This window comes from Neofelis nebulosa, chromosome 3 (genome assembly GCF_028018385.1).
Source record: "Neofelis nebulosa isolate mNeoNeb1 chromosome 3, mNeoNeb1.pri, whole genome shotgun sequence".
NCBI classification, from domain to species: Eukaryota; Metazoa; Chordata; class Mammalia; order Carnivora; family Felidae; genus Neofelis; species Neofelis nebulosa.
The window spans coordinates 58,195,498-58,221,361 of NC_080784.1; positions in this window are offsets into that span (position 1 = coordinate 58,195,498).

Below are 25,864 nucleotides of genomic sequence, written 5' to 3' on the forward strand. Positions count from 1 at the left end.
TATTGCATTTCGCAGATACTGTGTTTTTTACAAACTGAAGGGTTGTGGAAACCTGCTTGAATCAAGTCTATGGGCACCATTTTTCCAACTACATTTCCTCATTTCATGGCTCTGTGTCACTTTTTGTTAAATCTCACAATATTTCCAACTTTTTCATTATTTTGATATTTGAAATATTATTTCAAACTATTTCATTACATTTTTAGGTGATCTGTGATAAATGATTTTTAATGTGATCATTGTAAATATTTTAGGGTGCCATGAATTACATACATACAAGATGGTGAAATGAATTGATAGATGTTATGTGTGTTCTGACTGTTCCACCAACCGGCTATTCCCCTGTCTCTTTCCCTATTCTCAAGCATGCTTATTCCTTAAGATACAACAATATTGAAATTAGGTCAATTAACAACCCTAATCCTAATAGGCCTTGAAGTGTTCAGGTGAAAGGAAAAGTCACACATCTCTCACTTTAACCAAAAATTAAAAATGATTAAGCTTAGGGGCACTTGGGTGGCTCAGTCAGTTGGGCATCTGACTTCGGCTCAGGTCATATATCTCATAGTTCCTGGGTTCTGGCCCTGCATTAGGCTCCATGCTGACAGCTTAGAGCCTGGATCCTGCTTCGGATTCTGTGTCTCCCTCTCTCTCTGCCCCTCCCCAATCAGATTCTGTCTGTCTGTCTCTCTCTCTCAAAAATAAATAAGAATAGGGGCGCCTGGGTGGCGCAGTCGGTTAAGCGTCCGACTTCAGCCAGGTCACGATCTCGCGGTCCGCGAGTTCGAGCCCCGCGTCAGGCTCTGGGCTGATGGCCCGGAGCCTGGAGCCTGTTTCCGATTCTGTGTCTCCCTCTCTCTCTGCCCCTCCCCCGTTCATGCTCTGTCTCTCTCTGTCCCAAAAATAAATAAAAAACGTTGAAAAAAAAATTAAAAAAAAAAAAAAAGAAATACATTTGGTAAGGCTATAGCTGTTGTAGATAGTAATTCTTCTGATGAACCTAGGAAAAATAAATGAAAAATCTTCTGGAAAGCACTCTCCAAGGTAGATATCATTAAAACATTCATGATTCTTCATTTATGAATCAAGATATCAACATGAACAGGAATCTGCAAGAAGTTGACTCCAACACTCATGAATGACTTTGAGGGGTTCAAGATTCAGTGGAAAAAATAATGAAGATTTGATGGAAACAGCAAGAGAACTAGAAGTAGAAGTGGATGCTCAGATAGGACTGAATTGCTCATCAGAAAATTTTAATGGAAGAGAAGTTCCTTATTATGGATGAGCTAAGAAGTGGTTTCTTGAGGTGGAGGGTACTCCTAGTAAAGATGCTGTGAAGACTGTTGAAAAGACAACAAAGTACAGTAAAACCTCAGTTTGTGAGCATAAAATTTGTTCTAGGAACATGCTTGTAATCCAAAGCACTTCTATATCAAAGTGAATTTCAAGAACCACTGGCTCAGTTGTGATCATGTGACATTTCGCTTCACATACTACTCATATTGCAAGACATTGCTCATTTATCAAGTTAAATTTTATAAGAAATGTTTACTCATCTTGGGGAACACTCACAGAACAAGTTACTCACAATCCAGGTTTTTACAGTATTCAAATATTATATATACTTAGCTGATAAAACAGTAGCAAGGTTTGGAAGGATTGACTCCAATTTGGAGAAAAAGATCTGCTGTGGGTAAAATGCTATCAAACAACATTGTATGCTACAGAAAAAAAAATGTTACTGAAAGAGAGTTAACCAAAGTAGAATTAAGAAATTGCCACAGACACCCCAACCTTCAGCAACCACCACTCTGATCAATCAGCAGCCATCAACATTGAGGCAAGACCCTCCAACAGCAAAAAGATTATATCTTGCTGAAAGCTCACTCGGATTATAGTTAGCATTCTTTAGCAAGGAAGTATTTTTAAATTAGGGTATATACATTGGTTTTTTAGACATAATGTTATCATAGTTCAATACACTACAGTATGGTATAAACATAACATATAGCATTGGGAAAACAAAAAATTAATTTGGGTCACTTTTTTCTTTTTTTGTGATATTTGCTTTATTGTGGTGGTCTGAAACCAAACCTTCAATATCTCTGAGGTGCACCTGCACAAAATAAAATATTTCAGAATGTAACTCATTTCACATTATGTTCATATAATGATTTTAAAATTAAGAAAGAGATGTAAACAAGGTTTCAGAATTTGCTATTTCCTGATGTGGATTCTGAGGCCAACTGAAATACCTCTGTCATTTATTAGATACATAACTTTACACACCTTGTGAATTTTATAGCTGTATAATTTTATAAACATAAAACACGTATGTATATATATATCACCCATAACACGGCTGCTTTCTCTCATTCTTTTTTCTCTTCTCCAAACAACAATATATATACACACTATTAACATGAATTAACATTTAATGAAGGTTTAGTTTCCATGATGTAGCCCTCTATGATTTTTAAAAATATTATCTTAATTGGTTTTCATACTAATCCTCTGATTTGGGTACTACAATAATACTTGAGTTTCTAAATGAGAAAACTAAGGCTCAGAGAAGTTAAGTAGTATGACTGCCAAAAATTACATAGCTAATAAATAAAACAACATTTCAATGGACTTCAGAGTCCAGCACTATATGTATCTATTGTCATTTAAAGGAAAATACCAAATTCATAAATCTAGTTTTCATCTTTTATCTAATTCTCTATATGTTAACATATATATACGTTATACATTTACAATATTATATATATTAACTATACCATGTATACAATTATATATAAATATCTATGTATAGCAGATAGATTTTACTCAAAACATATTTTCCTTTAAATACAAATATAATTTATTGTGTTGTATTTATCTACATTATATATGTGAATCATGTAAAGTGCTCTCTGCAGATATCTATATAACCACTAATAGAAACAAGCTCTTCAACAGTTTACCTAAGAATGTATTGTTACACAAAAAAGGAATTAGAACTTTTCAAGTAGTATCTTACATTCCTCTACATTGAGCACAATTATCTGAAATTGCCTTATATAAACTTGTAAGCTATTTCTCAATAGTTCAAGGTTATTATATAATTAAATGCCTTTTGTTGAGATCTAGACTAGTGAGGGATGTTGGAGAAGATTAAAAATAATGTCCATGAAACTGACATATTTCTGCATCTTGGCACAATTTCATGAAGTAAAGGTAATAAGTCATACATCTTGCCCTGAGAGTCTTAATTGTTTATCCTTGTCCATCCTTTTAAGTGTCCATCAGATTCTTGTTACTTTTTAGTCATCTACATGCTTTGATATCTCCTTTTAAAATGCCAAACCCTGTATATTCAGCTATACAAACGGGAAACTATAACAAGCACAGGAAAGTGTATGTGGGTGCGTGTCTATGTATATAAATATGTATACACAGACACATACAAATACATGTATGCATGTTGTGTCTGTGGGTATACAAACATTCATACACACACACATACATGCCTATGTACACATATTTGAGTAAGTGACTAGGCTGATAGGATACCTAAAGATGTGAGAAGCTGCAAACCATAATCCTTTAGTAACCAGTGATTATAACTCTGTAGCTATCTAGTAACATTCACTTGAGAGAATTAAAATCCTAAATGACATTAGTGAATGGGCATAATATCTTGCAATGATAAAAGCATGGCTTTAGTGAGAGTCAAAACTGACAAGTATCTAGGTATTGATGACACAAATCAATCCAAGTAGCTTGCATCTGACCAGAAGATGATGTCCTTAAGCAAGAAGGTAGTAAGACAATACCTTTAACACAGATAGTACAGTGTCTGTCTTGCTATGTAATTATAGGGTACACTTTGAGATACTGAGCACAAGGACTGTGGCACATGGTTGTCTGGGGTCAAATCAGGGTTGTCTGGGGCCATTCACTGACTGTGTAACTTCAGGCACGGATTTTAGCCCCATGTTCCTCACTTTCATCATGAGGATAATAATAGTAAATATGCTTGTTGTGAAATCTAAATTAGTTAATACATGAAACAGGGTTAGAATAGTTCCTGGTAACCTCTCTACCAATGACTGTCACTAATATTTTTTACTATATTATTTGGTTGATATAAAAATATATTTTTGGTAAGTATTTTGTGACTCCTAGCTAGTCTTAAATAAAAGCCTATAATTAGTGAAGTTTATCAAAAGAGGTACCCATCACACCTTAGGTAATGCAAGGAATTACATGAAAAACTTAATTTTCAATTTTAATTTATATTTCTGCTATTTGAAAAGAGTCATAAGGATCTCTTTTCCTGGTGTAGCTGTGGCTCCTTTTGTTTATGGATTGGACTAAGGTAAATTTTAGTAGAGTTTGGCATTAGTAGAAAACATTTATGTGTTCCCAGTCACCTCCATGTATAGTTAGTTTACTCTATGTATCCCACTGTAGGGTTAGTTTTCAGGAACAATTCTGTGTTTCACTGAAGAAACTCAATTGAATCATAACACAGAGCTGCAGGGGCAGAAGATGCCTCATTATGTGAATTTGATATCTGGCATTAGAAGCAAAAATGAATTACTGGGACCTTATGAAGATAAAAAGCTTCTGCACAGCAAAGGAAACAACCAACAAAACTAAAAGGCAACCAACGGAATGGGAAAAGATATTTGCAAATGACATATTGGACAAAGGGCTAGTATCCAAAATCTATAAAGAGCTCACCAAACTCCACACCCGAAAAAACAAATAACCCAGTGAAGAAATGGGCAGAAAACATGAATAGACACTTCTCTAAAGAAGACATCCGGATGGCCAGCAGGCACATGAAAAGATGCTCAACGTCGCTCCTCATCAAGGAAATACAAATCAAAACCACACTCAGATATCACCTCACGCCAGTCAGAGTGGCCAAAATGAACAAATCAGGAGACTGTAGATGCTGGCGAGGATGTGGAGAAATGGGAACTCTCTTGCACTGTTGGTGGGAATGCAAATTGATGCAGCCGCTCTGGAAAACAGTGTGGAGGTTCCTCAGAAAATTAAAAATAGACCTACCCTATGACCCAGCAATAGCACTGCTAGGAATTTACCCAAGGGATACAGGAGTACTGATGCATAGGGGCACTTGTGCCCCAATGTTTATAGCAGCACTCTCAACAATAGCCAAATTATGGAAAGAGCTTAAATGTCCATCAACTGATGAATGGATAAAGAAATTGTGGTTTATATACACAATGGAGTACTACATGGCAATGAGAAAGAATGAAATATGGCCCTTTGTAGCAACGTGGATGGAACTGGAGAGTGTGATGCTAAGTGAAATAAGCCATACAGAGAAAGACAGATACCATATGGTTTCACTCTTATGTGGATCCTGAGAAACTTAACAGAAACCCATGGGGGAGGGGAAGGGAAAAAAAAAAAAGAGGTTAGAGTGGGAGAGAGCCAAAGCATAACAGACTCTTAAAAACTGAGAACAAACTGAGGTTTGATGGGGGGTGGGAGGGAGTAGAGGGTGGGTGATGGGTATTGAGGAGGGCACCTTTTGGGATGAGCACTGGGTGTTGTATGGAAATCAATTTGACAATAAATTTCATATATTCAAAAAAAAAAAAAGAAGTATGTGAGTCATGGAACTCACGCATGATAAATTTTTTTTTTAATTTTTTAAATTGCATTTATTTAGGGGCGCCTGGGTGGCGCAATCGGTTAAGCGTCCGACTTCAGCCAGGTCATGATCTCGCAGTCCGTGAGTTCGAGCCCCATGTCAGGCTCTGGGCTGATGGCTCGGAGCCTGGAGCCTGTTTCCGACTCTGTGTCTCCCTCTCTCTCTGCCCCTCCCCCGTTCATGCTCTGTCTCTCTCTGTCCCAAAAATAAAATAAAAAATGTTGAAAAAAAAATTAAAAAAAAAATTGCATTTATTTATTTTTGAAAGTCAGAGAGACACACAGCATGAGTGGGGGAAGGGCAGAGAGAAAGGGAGACACAGAATCCAAGTAGGCTCCAGGCTTTGAGCTGTCGGAACAGAGCCTGATGTAGGGCTCAAACTCACGAGCTGTGGGATCACGACCTGAGCTGAAGTTGGACGCTTAAACAACTGAGCCATGCAGGTGCCTCAAAGTGTTTTTTAATTAACATACTCACTGTTTTTTTTTAATTAATTAATTAATTTATTTTTAAGACCCAGAGAGATAGAGCATGAACAGGGGAGGGGCAGACAGAGAGGGAGACACAGAATCCGAAACAGGCTCCAGGCTCCAAGCCGTCAGCACAGAGCCGGACGCAGGGCTCGAACTCACGGACCGCGAGATCATGACCTGAGCCGAAGTCAGATGCCCAACCGACTGAGCCGCCCAGGCGCCCCTCACTGTTTTTTTTTTTTTAAGACATAATAGTATTGCACAAATTTCATTGACTCTATTGAGATATTTGCTTTATTGAGGTGGTCTGGAATCAAACCCACAATATCTTTAAGGTATGCATGTATAGAATTGGGACAGAACCCAACTTCCTTGAAAAACCTAATGTATTTCTTATCTTCCTGTTTGCAGTAAAAGTTAGTTGACTCCTGCTTTATTTATTTATTTATTTATTTATTTATTTATTAGCTGATGCTTGCTTTAAAGATAAATAGTAAAGTTCTTATACTTGAGCCTGGTGTATAAATTCAAAATGACTTTAGACTTAAATATTAATTTACAACAGAGAAATGATATTCAAATCAGTTTATTTTTAATATTTGATCAATGAATGATTTATCTTTGTATCACTTTTACTGATTATAATTGTTAAACTGACAAATGGTTGTAAAATACCCAAAGGAATCATGGCCAGTATAAACTAACTGAAGTAAAAGAAGTAAAAGAGTTTAGGAGAAATGGAAATGATATTGTGCAAAGTGAATGAGTTCTCTCTACAGGAAATCAGCTATTTTTCAGAAATGTCCACTGGTTGAAAAGCACATAACAGGCCAGCCTCTGATGTCCATCTCAAATTAAAATGATGGTCTTCATAAATATTTAAAAAAAAATTGAAAAAGCAGTGCCTGGATGGCTCAGTTGGTTGAGCAGCTGACTTCGGCTCAGGTCATGATCTCCTGGTTCATGGGTTTGTGCCCCGCATTGGGCTCTGTACTGACAGTTCGGGGCCTGGAGCCTGCTTTGGAGTCTGTGTCTCCCTCTCTCTCTGCCCCTCCCCTGCTTGTGCTGTCTCTGTCTAAGCTAAATAAACATTTTTAAAAAATTTTAATGATGATCTTCACATTCTTTATTAACACAAGAACCCTGTAAACAAACTGAAGAATCTGAGTGGAAAGATGTTACAATATGGTAATGTATATTTAGTATGCTAAATAATTCTATATTTTGATGTATATTTAACTTCGTTATTTGTATTTTCAGTCGGGAATAGAGGAATTTTCATTTCTAAAATTATAATGAAAAATATCCCTTCCCCTGTATTTTGTAGGTGTAGTTTCAGCTATGATGAAAAAAAAAAAATGTCACAAAGTATCAGTGGCTTAAACTTAATAGGAATTAATTTATCCCCCACACAGCTGTCAAGACCGATGTATAAGTCAGTATTTTTTCAGTGAGACAGAACAATTCGCTGACTGTCCACAGGTACTTTTTGCCATTTATTCTAAACTCAAGTGCTTGTTGTTGTTGCTGCTGCTGCTGTTGTCATATTCAGGCCTTCAACTGACTGGACAAGGCCCACCTACATTAGGTAAGGCAATCTGCTTCCCTAAGTCTACATTATTAAATGTTAAAGTCATCCCCAAATACCCTCACAGAAATACCCAGAATACTGTTTGACCAAATATCTGGACACCCTGTGGCCCAGCCAACTTGACACTGAAAATCAACCATCACAACTGGTAAGGCAACTCTGTTCCATGAAATTGTCAGTGAACATGCTCCTTACACCTTACCACACCATCATCTATAGGATAAGGTTCTTATTCTGGAGCCCAAAGACGTGGTTGGATCTCCAGACATTCCATCTGCATTCTTGTCATGATGGTGCAAAAGGAAAGAAGAGTAGCAAATAAACTGTGCCATGACCTTTTAGGAAAAGCTTTAGGTAACTGTTATAAGGATTTCCCACACAAATCTTTTTTGGGAAACAAGGAAATTCTGCTCCTGTCTCAACAGCTGTCTTCCATACTCACATTGAGGAAATTATTCTTTTTGTTCTTTCAACCACTAAATGTTTGTGAAATGCATACAATGTGCAGCAGGCATAGATTTAAGAATTTAAGAACTAAATATTCAGCATCAAAATGGAGACAAAACAAAACAAAATCAGAGAAGAAGGCCTTCCTTTCTTGACTTTACAGTTTTTAAGTTTATTTATTTATTTTGAGGGGTGGGGGAAGGGAAGAGAGAGAGGAAGAAAGAGAATCCCAAGTAGGCTCCATATTGTAAGGGTGGAGCCCGATGCAGACCTCAGTCCCACAACCTTGAGATCATGGCCTGAGCCAAAATCAGGAGTTGGATGCTTAACCAACTAAGACACCCAGGCGCCCCTTGACTTAATAGTTTTAATGGAGGAAGGCAAACAATATGGAAAATATATAAATAAAATTGTGTTCATACTTGTCATGATCATAAATGCTCTCTAAGTTCACAGAAGGTTCCAATATACATTGAAGTCATCAGGTTAGGCCTCATTTAGAAAGTGACATTTGTGTAAAATCTGAAGGAAATGAAAAGAAAAAAAAGTATTTAGATTCTCTTGGGGAGGAAGAAAAAAAAACATAAATGCAAATGCAGGTGTAAATGCTATGAGTCAGGAGAAGGCCTAGCATGTTCTGTAATAAGAAAAGACTGGTGTGATTACAGAAAGAGAACAACCTGAAGCCAGATAATGTATGGCCTGGTGGGAAACATTGGCTTTTATGCTGAGTGATATTAGAAGCTACTGGAGAACTTTGAGGAGTGACTTTATATGACTAATTTCTTAACAGTAATACTCTGGCTGCTCTTTTGAGAACAGATTAGAAACAAGTAAAGGTAGAAACAAGGAAAATGGTAGTCCATTCCTTTTACTCACTTAATATCCAACTTCATTGGTTTTTCATACATTGAACAATCTCACATTTCCCAAGAGACATGACTGAGCGTGCCATCTAGTTACTTCACTCAAGAAACAGCCCAGAAAGTCTGGTTTATGCACAGCTCTGCAAATTCCAGGAAACTATAAATGTTATCAGCCTACAATATACTCAACACACAAAGGTGGAGGGAGTATAAAGAGGTTGAACCCTTCAGAATCAGGAAGAAGGGGAAATAGATAGCACTCTTTAATCCAGTGAATTACTCTTTTTTCCCTCTTTGTATAAGAATATGTAAGTTTTCCCCTCTGACAACATATTTTTCAGTTAGTAATTATGGCCGCCTCTGATTCTGCTCTCTGAGAAGAACTCAATATCCTCCTTGGGCCCAGTCTTTGCCTTAACCTTCAAAAGCTAATCTCAGGAATATATTACTTGGAGACTTTATCACACCTTTCTATGCCTGCTTTCTGTTGGCACAGTGTGGGAAGCCTGATGTTGCATTAGGAGTAGGAAAATTGCAGGTTTTCACAAATCAAATTTGAATTTGTAGTTTTTGGCATATAATTCCCTGAAAAATTACATTTTGATTATTTTTGTTTCTCATCATTATCATATGCAAGTAGCCACAGCTAAACTTCTTGTCTAGACACAGGTTTTCAATGTAAAGACTCTTGTCTTTGAATTACAGGTCAGCTGTGCTCTTACCATTCCCCCTTTCTCCAATTTTAGTATTTAAAGCACTGAGTATATAAACCACTCTTGGTCCACAGCTCTGCCTGCAAAGGCTTTTGTGTGGCATGATATTGTACTTATCTTCTGCTATGTTAATTGCTTTGAAGGTACTGCTGGTGAATGACTGCAAGTCTCCAAATTCCTGTCATTTCCATTTCCTGACTTAGGGAATCCAGACATGGTTAAAGGAAGAAATTTTTAGAAAGAAAGAAAGAAAGAAAGAAAGAAAGAAAGAAAGAAAGAAAGAAAGAAAGAAAGAAAGAAAGAAAGGAAGGAAGGAAGGAAGAAAGAAAGAAAGAGAAAGAAAGGAAGGAAGAAAAAAAGAAAGGAAGGAAGGAAGGAAGAAAGAGAAAGAGAAAGAAAAGGAGAGAGGGAGGGAAAGAAAGAAAGAAAGAAAGAGAAAGAAAAATAGAGAGGGAGGGGGAGAAAGAAAGAAAGAAAGAAAGAAAGAAAGAAAGAAAGAAAGAAAGAAAGAAAGAAAGAAAGAAAAAGAAAGAAAGGGAAATCCCACAAACAAACAAACAAGAAGTTTTAAGATAATCTTCATACTGTACTGAGACCACGCAGCTCCATTTTTGCATTGAACTCAGAGAATACTGGCAGGTAGATTTGAAATCTCCAGAGAGACTAAATGACTCTTGTAACTAAACTAAGAGAGAAGGCCAGAAGATACTGCTCTATCGGGTCTCTTAACAAAATGGAGTAACCACCTCAAAACTACAGCAAAACCCAGTGCCAACTGGCATCATCTATGTACATAAATGTTCAATGCATTTCAGTATCTTTCTCTTAATCATGAAGGAAGAGGCAAATATCTTCAGATATTTGAAAAAACTTTTTGTTGATAAAAGACAAAGTCAAAATCAAGCAAAAGAATCTAGAGAAATCATCAATGGCATGGTTGTCAGATAAAATACATGAGGCCCAGTCACATTCAAATTTCAGATGAGCAGTAAATACGATTTTAGTACAAGTAATATTTGAGATATACTTGTACTACAAAAAAAATTGTTTACCTGGAATTAGAACTTGACTGAATATCCTGCATTTTTATTTGCTATATCTAGGACCCTAACCCATGGGAATATTAAGAAATCTATAATCAGTATCTGAGAAAGACAGAAAATATGTGGCAATCAGGAAGAGGAGTCAGGTGGAGACATGACCCCTTAGAAGACAGCAAAATCTCCATAGTGTATTTGAGGTTTAAAATTAAAAAAGAAATCATAGTAGAGGATGCAAAGAAGTTTCCATGCTCCCCATGTCTCCTTCTCATTGTTATTTTGTCTCATTGATGTAAACTTTGTTTCCAAAATCACAAATGAAATAATAACATTCAATGTAGATGGATCTAAAATCAAACATACCAAAATTGTATTGCCTGGAAGAACTAACAATAGTTCATAAACTATAATATGAAAAAAAAATCCCTGGATTTCCTTTTTTAAAGTTTATTTATTTATTTTGAGAGAGAGAGAGAGAGAGAGAGAGAGAGAGAGAGAGAGAGAGAGACAGAGAGCGCGCAGGGGAGAGGGCAGAGAGAATACTAAGCAGGCTCGGCATTATCAGTGCATGTGGGGCACTATCTTACGAACTGTGAGATCATGACCTGAGCAGAAATCAAGAGCCAGCAGCTTAACTGACTGAGCCACCCAGGTGCCCCTCCCTGGATTTCTTAATAAAATACAAGTCACAGTGTCTCATAGCTATATATGCTGACTGAGTATATCTGGATTGGGCCCTAAGAATTTGTATTTTAGCCAACAACTGAAGCAATATTTTTGTCACATTTTGAGAAACAGTGGCTTAGCTATTTATTGCTAAATCTGCTTTAGCATCGTAAGATACACATGTATCTATAATACATATGCATAGGACTTGATGGAATCTTGTTTTTTTCCCCCAAATAACATGTAGTCTTTATTAATAATTGTGAAAGAGGGCATGAAAACTGTGACAAGCTTTCCTCTTTGCATTTAGAAGACTAAAGACCTCACGTAATAAACACTGAAAGCAAACCTTCATGCAGAACAGGAAAGTTCATCTAGTGTAGACTAGGTCTGGAAACTGAAACGTACGTAGCTTCACTTAGTGACCCAATGGCTACTATTCTCTGTCTTTTGAAATGTACCCATAATAGCTGGAGACTAAACAACACTGATTTTAGATTAAGCAATTCTGATTCTCAACTCCTGATAGCATAAATATTTTAAGAATGCATATTCTGAGTAAGAAGTGAAGGAAAAATATCCTGAAAGTGCTCCTATCATTGGGAAGGAAGAAACATTACATCATTAAACAACATGAAGAATGGCAAGAAGATGGGGCAGTGTCTCTGGTGCCCACACTGAATGTCACAGAAACTTGATTAATGTGTGACAAATAGAAACCCCAACAGTAATATCAATGTGCACTTACCACATGCCAGCCCTTTTGTCAGTGTTTTATGTATAACACCCATTTATCCTCACATCACCTCTAAGAAGGAGATACCATCACGATCTTCATTTCTAGATAAGAACACTGAGGCAGTGAGAGATCTAATAGCTGGTGAAGTATTTATTAGTAAGTGAATTAGCCATACAGATAGTAAATGGCTTTAGTTAGGCTTTTAATCTGTGGTGATTGACTTTCATGAGTAATGTAAGGAAAGTTTAAGCAGTATTCAAAATATTATTGAGTAAAATATTACTGAGATTATCCCTAAGAGAACATCCATCTTTAGTTAACTCAATTTCTGGTTACCTGCAATTTTATTCACTTTAAAGCAAATTATGACCAACTGTTTCCATTTAGAATTCTGTTTTCCATGTAGCACAAAGTTCTTGTTGTTTAAACCAGAGGATTAATGCTTTTTTTTCTGGATCTTAATCTATTTGAGTATGACCAGTGGAAGGTAACATCTAGACCATTTCTCCCCAAATTTGTCTCAGAGCTCACATCAGGATTTTTAGAAACTGTTTCATTGATCAGGTTTTTATCACCATGTTCTCTGTGGGTGAGTTTCTCATTTAGATTTCTCTCTTTTTCTGAAAGAAATAGGAGTTAATCTCTTATAAGTCCCATATATCAGACATGTCTTTTCATCATGTCTGTAAATCTACTCTCCTAGTATTTAAAATGCAATTTAAGTTCAATAAGTCCCCAAAACTAAACTAAATGAGCACTGTAAGTGATATATTCTAGTTGCTTCTGGAATAGCACCCAAGAGAAGCCATACTGGAATAGCAAATGACAGCTTTCATATCACCTCCAAACCACTGGGCTGTAGCTCATCCCCCTCTGGAGAATGTTAAAGGTGAAGAGAAGAACATTTGTAATAAAATAATCATAAACTGGGAATAGCAGAATTCATGTGCATGTGTGTGCATGTGTGTGCATGTGCGTGTACATGGATGTGTATGGGTGTGTGTGTGTGTGTGTGTGTGTGTGTATGTGTGTAATAACAGGTACAGTCTACACACTTCTTAGGAGCAGAAAGCAAACTTCCTCCTCTCTAATCTTCAGACTCAAAACTTCTATAAGGTACATTAGAGGAAATGCTTTCCAGGTACTATAACTACACTCCTGGCTATGAGATCAACTGAGAAAAAAAAATAAGGGAAAACATGCATATACGATCATATCAAAGCACAGATTAGCCAACAAACAGAGAAAATGCTCAAAATGAGTCATGATATTGCTGAAATGCCTAGACTGGGGAATGCACTGAACCAACCAAGATTACATTTAACAAGGGCAAAAGTAAACTCTTTAGGTACTAAAATTCAAAGCTCCCAATGTGCAAATAAATGTAAGGAGGAAACCGACTAAGAAGTCAAACATTAAAAAAGAAAATCTTAAAGATTTAGTCTATAGTAAGCTTGTTATAAGAAGAATTTGATATGGTTGCCAAAGTAAGTGTGATAGCAGACATTTTCTAGAAACAAGCATGTTCAAAAGTAAACCCTCTCTTAAAGCTTGTATTTGTCTGTATTTTCTACCTTGATTAGTGAAATAAGTATTTAACTTCTTAGTTAATAAAGAAACCTAAGGTAATCTCCCTAAAAAATATTTGTGATTCGAATAATTTTACTAATGCTTTTTAACCTGGCTATAATTCTAAATCACCTATAGTGCTTTATAAAAATACAGACATTTGAACCCAAGAGCATTGAGGTTTTATGGGCCTTGAATTTTTTTTTAATAATTTGGAGGTAAGATCATATTTATATTCTTTAAGGAAAATAAAACAGAATTGTATGTGCAATGCTGTTTTGAAAGTGAATATTATTTAGAATAAGAGAACACAGCCAATAACAAATATGAAAAAATTGTCAAATATAAAAAACTTAAAAATAGCATAATACTAATTTCCCTATTTTGGAACATATATTATCTTATTATCTACAATAATAATTTTACACAATATGTTTTCCAGAGGAAATGGAATTAAAACTCAGTATTTTCCCAGCATATTTAATTGAAATTCTTTTGTCTTTAGTTGATGAAAAACAAAATCCTGCTTTACATGCATCATTGATAATGTCATGTCCACTTTTAGTATGGTTGACAAATTTGGGGGGAAAATATCAAGTTTATTTTACATATGAACTGTAAAATGTCAGAACGTGTTAAATTTTCTTGTGCCTTGACTGAATTTTAAAACTCTTTGAATTGATGAATTTGTTAACCAATTTGTTCTTTATATCTATTTGGAGTGGCACATTATGAGTTTATGTGTTCTTGATCCACATCAACCAGAATTTTGTGGTTCATCACTAATTCTGATCTTTTTCTAAAGTAGTCATGTGACTTAGTACCTTTTGTCAATTGTATTATCAACAGTTGAAGAACTTATTACTTCTTGTCAAATTTACTTGAGGGGAAATGATCTGAAAATGGTAAAATCAAAATTTTATGTCATAAATTATTCCTCAGTGTCATCATAAATTTTCTTAGTTTCACATTCAGCTTGTGGATGCTTTTATAATGTGTATGATGCCTTTTCCAGTATATTCCTAAGAGATGAATGGTTCCATTTTGATTAGATTTCAAAGGGAAATAGAATTCTCTACTTGCAATTTTACAATTCTTAGAACTGGGATAATTTTTCCACAAACTAGCTTCTGGCTCCATACATATCAACTTGTGCCCCTTCATTATTCATGTATGTTTAATGTGAGAAATTTAATTCAAATAATGAAACATCCTCTGGACCTCCAGCCTTGTGGTATGATTCAATCGAGTTGCTGCAGTGAAATACATGGAAGTTGTTCCTGAAACCTAATTCTACAGTAGGATACATAGAATAAACTAACTATACATGGAAGTGACTGGGATAATATAAATATTTCCTACTAAAATGAAACTCTACTAAAATTTTCCGTAGTCCAATCCATAGGCAAAAGGAGCCACAAAAAGGCAGGATTAGAAGATCCTTACAACTCTTTTCAAACAGCATAAATATACATTAAAATTAAAAATTAAATTTTGCACATAATTCCTTACATTACCTAAGGTGTGATGGTTACCTCTTTTGATAAATTTCACTAATTATAGGCTTTTATTCAAGACTATGAGTTTCAATGTACTTACCAAATGTATTTACTTTTTATATCAACCAAATACTACAACTGCAGTAAAAGATAATAGTAGCAATCTTGGTAGAGTGGTTACCAGGTACTGTTCTAACCCTGTTTCATGTATTAACTAATTTACACTTCACAACAACCGTATCTACTATTATTATCCTCATGATGAAAGTGAGGCACATGAGGCTAAAATCTGTGCCCAAAGTTACACAGCCAGTGAAGGGCACAGCCCTAATTTGGCCCCAGACAACCATGTGCCACAGTCCTTGTGCTCAGTATCTCAAAGTGTACCCTATAATTACATAGCAACACAGACACTGTACTATCTGTGTTGAAAGTGTTGTCTTACTACCTTCTTGCTTAAGGACATCATCTCTTCTGGCCAGATGCAAGCTACTTGAATTGATTTGTGTCATCAATATCTAAATACCTTTCTATTTTTTAAGAAATGTTTATTTATGTTTGAGAAAACACAAGTGGGGGAGGGACAGACAGAGAGGGAGACAGAGGATCCAGAGCAGGTTCTGTCCTGACAGCAGTGAGCCCAATGTGGGACTTGAACTCACAAACTGTGAGATCATGACCTGAGCTAAAAACAAGACTTGGCTGTGAGACCATGACCTGAACCAAAGTCGGATGCTCAACCGACTGAACTACCCAGGTGCCCCTCAATTTTAAACGTTTATTTATTCATTTTTGAGAGAGAGAGAGAGAGAGCGCAAAAGTAGGGAGGGGCAGAGAGAGAGGGAGACAGAGAATCCTAAGCAGGCTCTGCAATGTCAGCACAGAGCCCAAAGTGGGGCTCAAACTCAGCAAATGCAAGATCATGACCTGAGCTGAAACCAAGAGTTGGATGCTTAACTGAGTTGCCCAGGTGCCCCAATACTTTTCAGTTTTGATTCTCACTAAAGCCATGCTTTTGCCATTGCAAATATTAAGCCCATTCACTAATGTCATTTAGGATTTTAATCCTCTCCCAAGTGAATGTTACTAGATAGCTACAGAGCTATAGTTACTAGATATTACAGGATTATTGTTTGCAGCTTCTCACATCTTTAGGTACACTATCAGCCTAGCCACTTGCCTAAATATATATACTTATGAATGTGTATATGTATGAATGTTTGTATACACACATACACACATACATGTATTTATATGTGTCTGTAAATATATAATAATTTATATACACAGACACATACACCCACATACACTTTTTTATGCTTGTTTTATTTTCAGATTTGTACAGCAGAATACACGGGGTTTGATTTTTAAAGGGAGATAGTAAAGCATTTAGATGACTTAAAAACTAACAAGAATCTGGTGGACACTCAGAAAGATGGCGTATGATAAACAACGAAGGATCTCAGGGCAAGATGTATGACTTGTAGTTATTTTTACTTCACAAAATTGTGCCAAGACAGAAATACGTCATTTTCATGGACATTATTTTTATTCTTCCCCAACATCCCTCACTAGTGTAGATCACCATGGAAAACATTTAATTGATAACCTTGAACTACTGAAAAAGAGCCCACAGGTTTATATAAGGCAATTTCAGATAATTATGCTCAATGTAGAGGAATGTATGATACCACTTGAAAAGTTCTAATTGCTTTTTTGCATAACTATAAACTCTAAACTGTTGAAGAAGTTGTTTCCAATACTGGTTATATAGGTATCTGCAGAGAGCACTTACATGTTTCACATACATACTGTAGAGAAATGCAACACAATAAGTTATACACGTATTTAAAGGAAAATATGTTCTGAATAAAATATATGAACTATACATAGATAAATATTTTTATATAATTTTATACATGTATACATGTATAAATTATAATATTACACACACACATATATATATGTGTTCAAGTATTTAGAATAAGTTAAAAGTTTAAACCAGGTTTAAACGCAGCTATACACACACACACACACACACACACACACACACACACACACACACACAAAGTTGAATTCTGAAATCCTAAAATGGTTCTTTTATTTATTAGCTATGTAACTTGGGGCAGTCGTAGCATTTACCCTCTCTGGCCTCAGTTTTCTCATTAAAAAATTCAGGTACCATGGGGTGCCTGGGGTGGCACAGTCAGTTGTGTTTGACTATTGGTTTTGGTTCAGGTCATGATCGCAGTTTGTGGGATCGATCCCTAATAGGGCTCCTACACTGACAGCATGGAGTCTGCTTGAGATTCTCTCTCTCCTCTTCTCTCTCTGCCCCTCCCCAGTATGTATGCAAGCTCTCTCTCACTTTCTCTCTCTCAAAATAAACTTAAAAAAATTAAAAAACAAAAAACCTCAAGTATCATGGTAGCACCCAAAACCAAGGATCAGTATGAGAACCAATTAAGATAATATTTTAAAACACATAGAAGGCTATTTCATGGAAACTAAACCTGCATTAAATGCAGACTCTTAATAGTATATGTATATGTGCTGGGAGAGGGGAAAGAGAGTGAGAGCAAGAGAAAGACCACATTATGTGTAGTACATACATGTATGTGTTGTGTGTTTGTAAGGTTAAAAAGCTATATAAAGTTCATAAAGTTTATATAGTTATAGATCTAATAAATGATGAGTGTTTTAGTTGGCTTCAAAGTCTACCAGTATATATGTTGTCACTTTTAGGAAATATATTCTGAAACCTTGTTTCCATCTTTTTCTTACTTTTGAAACCATTACACGCACATACTAAATGTGGTATGAGTAACACTGAGAAATATTTTATTTTATATTTTATTTGAAAACTAATATTTTAAAAAGTATATTAAATTAAAATATTAAATGCATATTTAAAATTTCTTTTTACATTTAAACATTGTTTCTTTAAACATTAAAGACTTTTTTTTAATGTTTATTTATTTGTGAGACAGAGGGAGCATGAATGGGGGAGGGACAGAGTGAGAGGGAGACACAGAATCAGAAGCAGGCTCCAGGCTCTGAGGTGTCAGCACAGAGCCCAACACCGGGCTCGAACTCACAAACCATGAGATGATGACCTGAGCCCAAGTCAGACGCTTAACCGACTGAGCCACCCACATGCCCCAAACATTAAAGACTGTTTAAAATATATAGTTTTAATGTTTATTTATTTATTTATTTATTTATTTATTTTTATTTATTTTTTTTTTTTAAATTTTTTTTTTTCAACGTTTTTTATTTATTTTTGGGACAGAGAGAGACAGAGCATGAACGGGGGAGGGGCAGAGAGAGAGGGAGGCACAGAAGCGGAAACAGGCTCCAGGCTCTGAGCCATCAGCCCAGAGCCTGACGCGGGGCTCGAACTCACGGACCGCGAGATCGTGACCTGGCTGAAGTCGGACGCTTAACCGACTGCGCCACCCAGGCGCCCCAATGTTTATTTATTTTTGAGAGAGAGAGAGAAAGAGAGAGAGAGACAGAGGGTGAGTGGGGGCGGGGCAGAGAGAGAGTTAGACACAGAATCTGAAGCAGGCTCCAGGCTCTGAGCTGTCAGTACACAGCCTGACGTGGGGCTCGAACTCATGAACTGCAAGATCATGACCTGAGCCAAAGTCTGACACTTAACTGACTGAGCCACCCAGGCACTCCTACAATTAAAGACTTCTTAAAACATTATATTCTTCTGTTAGAAACATGCATCTAATATTTTAGTTCAATTATTATGACTAAAAAACAGAAGTGGCGGAACAGCGCTAGCAAATACTATATATAATACATAGTGCACAGACACTATTTCCTTGGCATAATTAAAACTTACATATAAACATAAATGATTTTTATTAAGTTTTTATTTTACCCAATGGGTAGCTCATCACAACTGTACTCCTTAATCCCCATTACCTATTTCACCCATCCCCCATCCACCTCCCCTCTGGTAACCATCATTTTGTTCTCTATAGGTAAAAGTCCATTTCTTCATTTACCTGTCTCTTTTTATCCTTTGCACATTTGTTTTGTTTCTTAAATTCTACATGCGAATGACATGATATGGTATTTGTCTTTCTCTGAATGCCTTATTTCATTTAGCATTATACTCTCTAGCTTCATCCCTGTCATTGCAAATAGCAAGATTTCATTATTTTTATGGCTAAATATTTCACTGTGGTGTGTGTGTGCACGCATATGTGTGTATGCATATATATATGTGTGTGTGTGTGTGTGTGTGTATACATATCTATCTATATATCTATATATCTCTCTATATATATATAACTTTTTTTAATCCATTCATGTATGGATGGACACTTGGGCTGCTCCCACAGCTTGGCTATTGTAAATAATGCTGCCATAAACATAGGGGTGCCTATATCCCTTTGAATTAGTAATTTTTGTATCCTTAGGATAAATACCCAGTAGTGCAATTGCTGGATCATAGGGCAGTTCTGTTTTTAACTTACTGAGGGAACTTCATACTGTTTTCCAAAGTGGCTGCACCAGTTTGCATTCCCACCAACAGTGCAAGAGGGCTCCCCTTTCTCCACAACTTCTCCAACACCTGCTGTTTCGTATGTTGCTGATTTTAGTTATTCTGACAGATGTGAGGTGATATCTCACTGTGGTTTTGATCTGCATTTCCCTGAAGATAAGGAATGATGAGCACCTTTTTTATGTGTCTGTTGGCCATCTGTATGGATGGATGCTTTGGAGAAATGTCTGTTCATGTCTTCTGTCAATTTTTAAATTGCATTATTTGATTTTTGGGTGTTAAGTTGTATAAGTTCTTTATATATTTTGGATACTGACTATCAGATATGTAACTTGCAAATATCTTCTCTCATAGGTAGACTATCAAAAGGTTTATTACACATCACAAAACGGTGATGTTTTTGGTATTGAGATTATTTGGTTGGTTTGGTTGATTATTTTCTTAAACATAAATGTTTTGAATTTTCAGGTCCCTTCTATTATAAAAACACACAGATGTATAAGTGAAGTGTTACTAGTCAAATAACCATAATAAATTATGTATACATCAGGTAAGTTTTTGTTGTTGTTGATAGAAAATTATTTGAGGATTAAACACATGAAAATAATTTTTAAAAATAACAAAAAAATCCTATCTTAGTTGTGTTTAATTATAATTTAAGGACATGTTAAAATATTAATATTTTAATATTAATTAATAATTAAAATAAATTAATTTAATATTATTAATTAAATTAATTTAATAATTTAATATTAATTAGAATTAATGTTTCTATTTAACAACATATCTCGACTATTTTTATTGATGTATAGTTGATACCCAGTATTACACTACTTTCAAGTGTACAGCATAGTGATTCAAGAACTCTATACCTTATGATACCTTATGACACCTTATGATATCTCACCATAAGTGTAGCTACCACCTGATATCTCTACTATTTCTGAAGTAAAATTTGCCATGATTCATTTGTTATAGGATTCAATATGCTCCCTTAAACAAAGTTATGGTTTATTATCATTCAGTCTGTATATGTAACATGAGTAATTATTTGAATACATCCATATCACAATATATTTTTAAACTGTGTAACAGTCTAGGAATAGTCTAGTGGCCTTCAGTTAGTCAATGACATCGCTACCTATGTAATAATGAAAATGAAAGGACAAGGCATTTAATAATTAAATGCCTGTTTAACATTACTTTTATGGAATGTTGATTTATTTGGAATTGACGAAAACATCTATTTTATTTAATTTTTGCCCTCGTTAAATTTAAGAATGCATGATGAATAATTTCCAACAAGATGTCTTTCAGTAAGAATGGGTAAACAAGTTGTGGTACAATCACACAGAAGAATACTATTCAGAAATATGGAAAATACGTTATTGATTCATGCATTCATACAATACGGATAAATCTTTTAAAAAATTAATTCCAGTGTAGTTAAAAGTGTTATATCAGTTTCAGGTGTAGAATGTAGTAACTAAATAGTTCCATATATTACTCAGTGATCATCATGATAAGTGTGCTCCTCATCTTCGCTTATCGCACCCATCCCTGCACCCACCTGCCCTCTGGTAACCATTAGTTTGTTCCTTATAGTTAAGAGCCTATTTTTTGGTTTGTCTCTCTTTCGCTTTTCTTTGTTCATTTGTTTTTTTTTTCTTTTTAAAAATTTTTTTTCAGTGTTTATTTTTGAGAGAGAGAGAGAGAGAGAGAAAGAGAGAGAGAGAGAGAGAGAGAGAGAGAGAGAGAGAAGGGGAGGGGCAGAAAGAGGGAGACACAGAATCCAAAGCAGGCTCCAGGCTCTGAGCTGTCAGCACAGAACCTAATGTGGAACCTGAACACACAAACTGTGAGATTATGACCTGAGCCAAAGTCAGACGCTTAACCGACTAAGCCACTCAGTCGTCCCCATTTGTTTTGTTTCTTAAATGCCATATATGAGTGAAATCTTAAGTGCATTTTGTTAAGTAAAGAAAGGGAGATCCAGAAGGTTGTGTATTATATCTTTCCATTCAAATGACAACCTGGAAAGCAAAATTTTAGTGACAGAAAACAGATCAGTAGTTGCTTAAGTGTTTGGGAAAGGGAGTGAATGGCTGACTGTAAGGGGCTACACGGTGGAAATTACAGGGTGATGGAATTGTTCTATATAGTAATGGGGATGGTCGATGCATGGCCCTACACATTTGTTAAAACTATACACCGTAAGTGTTTTAATGTGCCAAACCAAAAAATCAACCAGAATTCCAGGGATCTAAGGATAGAATGCAGACTGTGAAAAATGAATCTGACAGTACTATAAATGTACGGTACAACTGCACAGAAAAGATAGGTATAAGAAGCTGGCCTAACAGGAAAATTGCTGTTTTGATGGGAAATTGTAAAGGTAAAGGCAAAAGGAACTACACATAAACACTGTACTCTACTCATTTTTTTTCATGGGGTACACATTAATAACTTTAATTCTGCTTTACATGCAGTGGCATTTACATGGACAGTGGATATTGGGAGCCAGTTTTCTCACTGTGGAGGAGGAAATTTATAGATAAGTGGAATGGAAGACTAGAAAAAACCCTATACTAGACTAGAATCAATGGCAGAAACTCAGGTTTAGGTAATGTATGTATAGAGATAGATTACACAATATCACTAACAAGATAATTATAGAAGCACTGTGGTAACCCAGACTGAATCCCAGAACAAAAACAGCATTAATGAAAAACCTGGTGAGATTCAAATAAAGTATGAGTTTGGTTAATAGTAAGGTACCAATATCGGTTTCTTAGTCTTGACACATGCACTATGGTAATATAATTATGATGAAACTTTTATGGGAAACTGAACACAGAGAGAATTTAAGAAAATATGCTGCGCTATCTTTGCAACTTTTCTATAAACCTTGAAAAATAATTCCAAAACAAGTGCTTAATAAAAAACGCATGGTACCTACAAGGGTGAGTTTTATAAGAATTTACTTATATTTCTACTTATTAAATCTAGTTTTCCAAACTCAAAGATTACATATTTGAAAATGTGTTTGTCTTCCTAGAACTGAACTGGCTTAATAGCAGGCTATGCGCTTTCATATGGAAGCTACTTGACAGCCCGGATCTGTAGGTGGTGTGTCAATATACAGAGGTGACTTTGGGTTTTAAGAACTCATGGAGTGCTTGCTGTTGTAAAATCACAGGACCAACTGCCAAAATCTGACAGTAAGAGGCCCCAGAAAGGATCGGAATAATGTGAAAATGTTAGAAATTCAGAGAATACCAACATAAAAAAATATATTCACTGCATCATCTTGTCCGATTTAGAAAGACATTTTTATTCCTACACATAAGTTACTCATTTTGTTCCTAGTACCATATGCTGTTTATTGTACTGTATATATTGCACAACTGACACTTTAGGAATTGTTTTGAATGTCTATATTAGAAAAGTATTCATCCCATTAAAAATAAAGATTTGCTGGCACAAAAACAGACACATAGACCAATGGAATAGAATAGAAACCCCAGAACTAGACCCACAAACGTATGGCCTAATCTTTGACAAAGCAGGAAAGAACATCCAATGAAAAAAAGACAGTCTCTTTAACAAATGGTGCTGGGAGAACTGGACAGCAACATGCAGAAGATTGAAACTAGACCACTTTCTCACACCATTCACAAAAATAAACTCAAAATGGATAAAGGACCTGAATGTGAGACAGGAAACCATCAAAACCCTAGAGGAGAAAGCAGGAAAAGACCTCTCTGACCTCAGCCGTAGCAATTTCTTACTTGACACATCCCCAAAGGCAAGGGAATTAAAAGCAAAAATGAACTACTGGGACCTTATGAAGATAAAAAGCTTCTGCACAGCAAAGGAAACAACCAACAAATCTAAAAGGTAACCAACGGAATGGGAAAAGATATTTGCAAATGACATATCAGACAAAGGGCTAGTATCCAAAATCTATAAAGAGCTCACCAAACTCCACACCCGAGAAACAAATAACCCAGTGAAGAAATGGGCAGAAGACATGAATAGACACTTTTCTAAAGAAGACATCCAGATGGCCAACAGGCATATGAAAAGATGCTCAACGTTGCTCATCAGGGAAATACAAATCAAAACCACACTCAGATATCACCTCACGCCAGTCAGAGTGGTCAAAATGAACAAATCAGGAGACTACAGATGCTGGTGAGGATGTGGAGAAACGGGAACCCTCTTGCACTGTTGGTGGGAATGCAAATTGGTGCAGCCACTCTGGAAAACAGTGTGGAAGTTCCTCAAAAAATTAAAAATAGACCTACCCTATGACCCTGTAATAGCACTGCTAGGAATTTACCCAAGGGATACAGGAGTACTGATGCATAGGGGCACTTGTACCCCAATGTTTATAGCAGCACTCTCAACAATAGCCAAATTATGGAAAGAGCCTAAATGTCCATCAACTGATGAATGGATAAAGAAATTGTGGTTTATATACACAATGGTGTACTACGTGGCAATGAGAAAGCATGAAATATGGCCCTTTGTAGCAACGTGGATGGAACTGGAGAGTGTGATGCTAAGTGAAATAAGCCATACAGAGAAAGACAGATACCATATGGTTTCACTCTTATGTAGATCCTGAGAAACTTAACAGAAACCCATGGGGGAGGGGAAGGAAAAAAAAAGGGGTTAGAGTGGAAGAGAGCCAAAGCATAAGAGACTCTTAAAAACTGAGAACTGAGGGTTGATGGGGGGTGGGAGGGAGGGGAAGGTGGGTGATGGGTATTGAGGAGGGCACCTTTTGGGATGAGCACTGGGTGGTGTATGGAAACCAACTTGACAATAAACTTCATATATTGAAAAAAAAATAAAAAATAAAAAAGATTTGCAAGATATAAACTCCCAAAGGAATTATGAAACTAAAGTGTTGCCATACCTCCCTTTCAGTGGAGACCTGGTGGCCTCCACTTCCAGAATAGGTGCCAAATAATAGCACTTCTGCTCTCTGTTACCTAACCATCAGTGAAAGGCTTACTTTTTCTAAATGATGCCCTTTCTTTTTAAGAGTTTTGCCTTCCTTTTAAACCAGTAATAAAAAGGGGTAATTAGTAAATAAAATAACATAAGAGGATAATTAAGGAAGGAATAAATAGGTTTACAATTTCTTAAATGAGACATTTGAGATCAGATGTTTTTCAGAATTCTGAATTTTCTGAATTTGATAAAGATACCTCATTATTTATGCCATATACAGTGTGACATCTGGCTGGGCAGGAAATAACATTCATGTGCAGTAATATTTTTGCAGCAAATTTATGAACATTCCCAGTAAGTGAAATAAAGATTTTAAAGGTTTTGGAAATAAGTGCGTTCAGGTTTCTTCAGGTTTTGCCACTATACAGGCTCAAAATTGCACCGGTTTTCATATTTTTTTTAATTTTATTTCAGAATTGCAAATAAAGGATTTGAATCCGTATAAGTGTTTTTCTATTTTTTCTCATTAGAAACTACCTGTTTGAATCCTATGCTCAACTTTAAGTACAAATTATCCCAGAATCTCCTGCAGATAAAAAGGATGGCCTTACATTTGGTTTTGCATGGCAGAGACCCCATTTTGTCTATCACCTGTGAGCACCATCCATTTAGCAGTTAGAGCTCTGTGAAGATCCTGGTTTGGATGATAAATTATGTAACCACCACAGTTAAAACCTTTCTTAGAAAAGACTGCTCTACTTTGGCAAAACTTCTACAAGAGGGCTAAAAGTCAACAAGGCAAGCATGGAGAATTAGCATATATGAAATACATGTTGTCCTAATTTTAAACAATATTAGGTCATCATTACTTGATTGAAAAGGTTTTTTTTTTTATAGAACAGAATAATAATGGGTATAATTCAAACATTAAATGAGTCTCCAAATACTTATACATTTAGTATAGTATCTTGCCTTTTCTTTTCTGTCCCCAATTCCTGCTCCCCAGAGGCAATCAAATATGACATTTCAGGTGGATTTTCTTTTTTTTGGTAATTGATTTTCTTCATTATTTTAATAGATATTTCTGAAGC